The sequence below is a fragment of the Mastomys coucha genome, unplaced genomic scaffold (assembly GCF_008632895.1).
Source record: "Mastomys coucha isolate ucsf_1 unplaced genomic scaffold, UCSF_Mcou_1 pScaffold20, whole genome shotgun sequence".
NCBI classification, from domain to species: domain Eukaryota; kingdom Metazoa; phylum Chordata; class Mammalia; order Rodentia; family Muridae; genus Mastomys; species Mastomys coucha.
In genome coordinates this window covers 137,977,787-137,983,910 of record NW_022196903.1, presented here as the reverse complement: position 1 = coordinate 137,983,910, position 6,124 = coordinate 137,977,787, and the positions used below count along the sequence as shown (strand labels likewise).

General features: G+C 41.3%; 1 protein-coding gene and 1 long non-coding RNA gene across 11 annotated transcripts in view; one reads left to right on the top strand and one right to left on the bottom strand.

The window, feature by feature from the left end:
* Positions 1 to 255, bottom strand: part of LOC116099781 — a 39,168-nt gene extending 38,913 nt beyond the window's left edge. Inside the window, exon 1 of the long non-coding RNA XR_004122381.1 lies at positions 56 to 255. This is a non-coding gene — a long non-coding RNA (uncharacterized LOC116099781). The remainder of the gene's footprint in view (positions 1 to 55) is intronic.
* Positions 1 to 6,124, top strand: part of Sox5 (SRY-box transcription factor 5) — a 968,743-nt gene that overhangs the window by 787,193 nt on the left and 175,426 nt on the right. The window lies entirely within an intron of this gene.

Sequence of the window (6,124 nt, the reverse complement as noted above, 5' to 3'; positions counted from 1 at the left end):
TCCTTCCTTCTTTCCTTCCTTCCTTCCTTCTTTTCTTCTTTTCTTCCTTCCTTACCTTCTTTCTGTTTTGGGCCATTTTCCTCTTCAAATGATTCTTTCATCTGAAATTAGTATAGCTGAAACTTGGACCAGAAGAGTCTGCAGGGAAATACAGTTGGATCATCATATCCAAACCTCCCTTTGTTGGATGAGCTACTCCATCACAAGCTGCCAATGTGGCCATTATTAGGACAACAGAGTCCAGCCCAGAAAAAAAAGTGACAGCAGGTTTCCCATGAGCCCTAGCTTTTTCCTGGTTTCTTCCTGTGGACAGAGTTAGTTGATCCCTGTCTCCTGCCCTGTAATCCACGTCCTATCAATTTACAAAGTAGGGCCTGTATACACTTAGAAAAGACCATAGGGACATGCCTGTCACCAGTGGAAACAGCACAGACCAAAGCAAACAGAATTCAGGGCAGAAGTCAAAGCTGGCCTGAAGTGAGCCACAGCTTCTGTTTGTTTTGCCTCTGTGGGGCGGCAAAAGAAGTGCTCCTGGGTGGAGGAGTCACAGTGCCGAGAGTGCTGGACTTCTTGTTTTTAAAGAGAATTCACAAAATAGTCAATTAGGAAGCAGTGAAATTAGCAGAATGTTAGCAGGTGAGCTAGGGCATGAAGAACAGAGACATAGGTCAGAGCCTGCACCCCAGACACCTGCAGCCCAGAGAGAGGGTGGATTGGCTTCTAGACAGAGAGATTTCCTGTGTGCTTTTTAGCTTTTGCTGTTGAGTATTCACAAAGCTTTTAAACAAACTAAAATGTTTTCATTCTATGTGTATGTATGCTCATTTGTACATGTTATCCTTTATTAAAAAAGGATCCACTGGTTCTTGGTTAAGACCCTGGGAACATAATTTGAAAGTTTGAAATATCAAGCAAACTTATCATGTCATAGATGTTTTTCTTCAGAAAAGAAAGAAATCACTGAATTAGTATTCAGTTAAGTATTCAGTTAAGGAGTCAAGAATACCTGGAGTCACAAGCATTGTTCTTTTCTCACTTTGAAAGAGAAGTATTTTTTTGAATGTTCAGGAAGTAGTAGATTCCAAGTCATCTTCATTCTTAAGTGCAAAGCAATACTTGGTAAATCTGAAGAACTATGTTTTGCTTTCTTGTGATTCTATTCAGGTAACACACTCACACACATACACACACACATACACACATACATACACACATACATCCATACACACTCATAAACACACAAACACATGCATACACACACACATACATACACAGAGACACACACATATACACACACATGCACATACATGTATACACACACATACAGATACACACGTGTGCATGCATACACACACGTTAGCTTCCTATGCCATGTTTCAGCTTTGTTTTCTGAAGTGTTCCACCATTTGCCATTCATAAAGGCTGAGTCTCCCTCCATGATGTGACATCCCTGGATTCCTTCTGTGCCCCAACCTGGCTTCCTTGTTGTGGTGACTAGGTTTACATAGAATTTTCAATGAAATATTTCACTCCTTACTTTAAAGTTCTCTCTCTTCAACTTGAGTCCATGTCCACTGCCTCTCTAGCTTATTCCAATGGATGCTTAACTGTACCTCGAACCTCAGTTTTCTTAACTCCTTTACTGCTCTCCTAAAATCCATTCTGCGCTAATCTCAACATTGCTGAATCTGGGACTCTTTGCCTCTCACTTAGGAGACATCCTTATTTTCATTTTCTCAAGCGCTTTAACACTGGCTTTCTCTTCAGAACCAACTATTTCACCAACTTCTTGCACCAACTTTCTAACCAAGGTTGCCAACATCTCTCCTTTACCTGATTGCCACAGTCCTCAGCATCCATCACTGAATCTCTCCCTTATACCCAGTATTCACTCCTTGGACACCCTACCAGAAACCTGGCGAAAACAAAAAGGAAGGATTTGTTTGGGCTTATGGGTTCAGAGAGCTCTTTCTTGTTTGCTTTGCCCCTTTTGCTTGAACAGACTATCAGGATTTGCCGTGGTAGCTGAACTTTACTCCTTCCAAGGCAAGAAGCAGAATGAAAGGGATGTAGGAAGAACCAAGATGAGTACCCAAAGAGATGCCTTGGTGACATATTTCCTCTAACCAGGCTACACCTCTGTTTTCTGACCACCAACTGAGCCTGCATCACTGATCCCTTAAGCATCCCTTTACTGATCAAACTGAGAACCAAAACAAACTACCAGATGCAATTTAAGTAAATCTTACACATTACTTCTTGTAGTTGAACCCAGTTAACTCTACTCAAATCTATCCTACCATGTTCTTTGCTATGGGCCCCAATGTTCTGGGTTCCTGAATGAAACACACACACACACACACACACACACACACTCACACACACACACACACACACAGCCTTTATATTTGGATATGCCTTAGACAGCTCAATGGTTGGGTCATATCCGAGCCTCCACTTGGCTGATGTACTCTTCTCCGATATTTCCGAGTTATTACTTACTAAAATCTGTATTCCATCTTTGCAGCCCTGGACCCAGATCTGCAGCCCCCTCGGCTGCATTCCCCAGCATCTACATGACACTATTTTTCTGTCTCCAGCTCCTCTCAGGTCTGGTGTGTCTCTTCCTTCCCCAGCCTGGCAGCTCTCTCTCTCTCTCCTTTTACCTCAGTCCCTTGCCTGGGAATCCTAAGAGCCCTGCCTCTGTCTTCCTGCCCAGCCATTTACTTAACAAATCAAAACCAACTTGAGGCAGGCAGGGTTCCCTCAGTTTCTCATGTGCAGACTTGTGGGTGCTCACACAACTTTAGGGATCAGATTAATGTAACACAGGTAGCATCAACCAAGCCCACAGCAGCGCTAGTGGGATATTCTTCACCTGGATATTCTATACACATACTCAAAAGGATTTCATTTATAAATGCATACTCAATCCTCAGCCTGGACCAGTAGATTGAGTCTCTGCCACTGTCTCAACTTCATCCTCTCATCCTCCTGACTCTGAAGATCAGTCCTTCCTGGCTTTCAGAAAGAGGCCAGGAAATTTCTAGAGTCAGTGTGTGGGTCCTTGGCATCTCCACCCCGCGAAGTGCTCTCTTGACTTTGTGTCTTGTAGCTGAGACTTTGCTCACACAAGCCTCTTTCAGTGTGGTCATTTTGGGGGTGGCTTCTAACCCTCTGGTACTCCGAGCTCTTACCCTGCTTGCACATGACTTTGTATTGCGTGAACAAGTGCATTTGCTTCATGGTTTCTGCCTTGTCTGCTTCCATATGGATAGCACACACTTGCGGTAATTTCTTCAGGGTCAAAGGTTCTGTCTCAGTGGTATAACCAAGCACCTGGAATAGTGTCCTGGTAACTAATGACATAAACATATTGATGGGATGAATGAGTCCATGAAAGATCTAATTAGGACACATTACCCATCATGCAGTATTGAAGAGACTAAGTATGACAATAATAGCATATTTCTATTTAAACATTTTTATTATATTGACTTATTTGTGGGTGCATTTTGCTGATACCTTGACAGTTCAACACTTTGTCAACTGAAAGCATGCCATGCCCCTTCTCTCTCTACTTTAAGTGTGCTGAAGAGCAATTTAATGCAGATAATCACTGAAACCGAGACAAACTAGACTTATCAAACATAATAAACCCAGCAAATTGGCAAATGTGACAGGATTTGTTTTAAGGAAGTAATTTAGCTTTGCTTTCTGCAGTAAACAGAACTAGAGACAGTTCTTTTATAAATGGAGAAAGTAAATATTTATACATAAGGAAGACATGTCCCACATGTGTAAGCATCGCATAGAGCTGACTCCTCATTTATCAGCTCTACGAAACCTAGAATTCTGGGTTCACAGAAAATAACTATGGGATTTTGTGTTGTTGTTGTTGTTGATCCAACTTTAAAACCTAAATAAGAAATTAGCACAGGCAAGCTGCCTGTCATATTATAATCATATGCATGACAAAATTAATGATGTAGTTTTAATATCATATATACATACTGCATTACAAACCCATGTAAATTAAAATTTGCCATGTATGTTGATGTACACACACACACACACACACACACACACACACACACACACACACTTTCAGCTTTCTATGGCTACCATTAACTTGTGGCTACAATCTAGTTTCTGTTTCAGTTTCCCCGTTGCACTTTTCTGGCCCAACACCTACATGGACAGCTGCTGCCGAGCCTTGTGAAGAGTTTCCTAATTGAGTTTTCTATCTGTTATATTTTATTTTCCCTTCCCATTATTTCTCTTTTCCGTTGGCTTTTCTTCTCATTGTCCTAGGATATTCTGTATTTTTGTTGATCAAAAAGTCAAGCAGAAATCAATAAAATGGGTCTTAAAATTTGAGTTTTAAGACCTTGAAATTATTTTATTGTAGAGTTATGTGTGTGTGTGTATGTGTGTGTGTGTGTGTGTGTATGTGTGTGTGTGTGTGTGTGTGAGAGAGAGAGAGAGAGAGAGAGAGAGAGAGAGAGAGAGAGAGAGAGAGAGAGCACAGAACTGTCCCAGAGTGTTACTATGATTTATTGATGCCACTTTTTCATGAGAGATGTTGTGTTGTCATGAGCACCCATGTCACACAGCCAGAAAAGGAGGCGGGCTGGGGCTGTGGTAAGGTAAATCAAGAGATAACAATAAAATTCTTCTCCTGCCTGGTAGAGGTGTTTAGAATGTGTTTTCTTTATATCTTCACCCGCCCCTAATTGAGGATGCTTTAAAATTGAATGACTAGCAGTCAAAACGTGTTTGCTTCAAGCTGAGAAGAAAAGTGCTGGTGTCGCAGCCTCCACACTGATTGCGCTTTGTACACAACTGACAGGGACAGTCACTTTGAGTGACTGATAAGTGGGAAGCTTTGCCACTCATCAAAGAATGCAGGCTGAGAAGAAAAGACCAAGCCGTTTAGATGCTCTGGCATGTTCAAAATACCATCTTACATCCGTCAGGCCCAGAAGCACTAAAAAGACATTTGACAATGAAGTAATGTATATAAAATGGTGGTGTTGCGTATGTGGTGATGGAGAGACATAGAAATTACCCCACAAGCAAATAGCTACAAAGAGCTCAAAGGAAATGCATTGTAGTTAAGGTCGTGATTCAAGAGATGAGGCAATGGTTACACAATATGAGTGCATTTGTGTTGAAATTTACAATTAGCTAGAAACACCATATTTAAAAGTATGTCTCTGCAGAGTCTTGTCATATTTCTACAAGCAGTTACCTTTGACTCAGTGATGCCTGGAAACACCCACTTCACAAAGGTGTTGCCCTATGACACAGGTGGTCCTCCCCGGGGAGTCTCAGTTCACACTCTCCTTCCCGCCCCGTAAAGATACCCAATATTTAGAGAGTATACTTAAAATACAACAGTATTATACAAAAGAGTTGAATATCTATTTTTTCTTTTCGCTTTATACACAGTACTGAGATAATTCTCAAGGAAACCTGTAGATTTAGATCCCCTGAGTCTAAGTGTCACAACTGGGAAAAATTCTAAAAAGGACTCTTGAATTCTCAGTGACTGGCTTGTATGTCCTATTCTTGTATATTTAGGACATTTATTTTCCACATACTTCATTTGAGTATTAATGCACATCATTATTCTTTGAACCCTTAATATGGGCAGGCAATGGCCTCAATGACTCTTAGCTCTCCAGTGCCAACCATGATTTCAGTGGGATCACCCATAAACACACTTGTGTCTGTCAGACTACATACTGGGTCCCACTGCTTGATCTGGATACAAGGTCACAATAAACACACTCACAGTCAATTCTTCTGACTTTCCAGCTGGACTCCGAGATGGAGTGGACTAAATTTGTTAGTCAATGCATCTCCAGCTGCGCTGAGATGAAAGAAAACTACTACTCGGTGTTAAGCAGTAAACTTTGGGTGTGCTTGGGAGATAAGCTTTTGAGTAAGCAGGAGAATATTCTAGAACAATGTCCAACCACAGCCATCTGTAGGTGGCATGCAAGGAGCTAGCTGAATGTAACCTTAGTCCAGGCTCCATCTCCCCATTGCAATCACTTGCTTGCTTCTTTCTTTCTTTCTTTCTTTCTTTCTTTCTTTCTTTCTTTCTTTCTTTCTT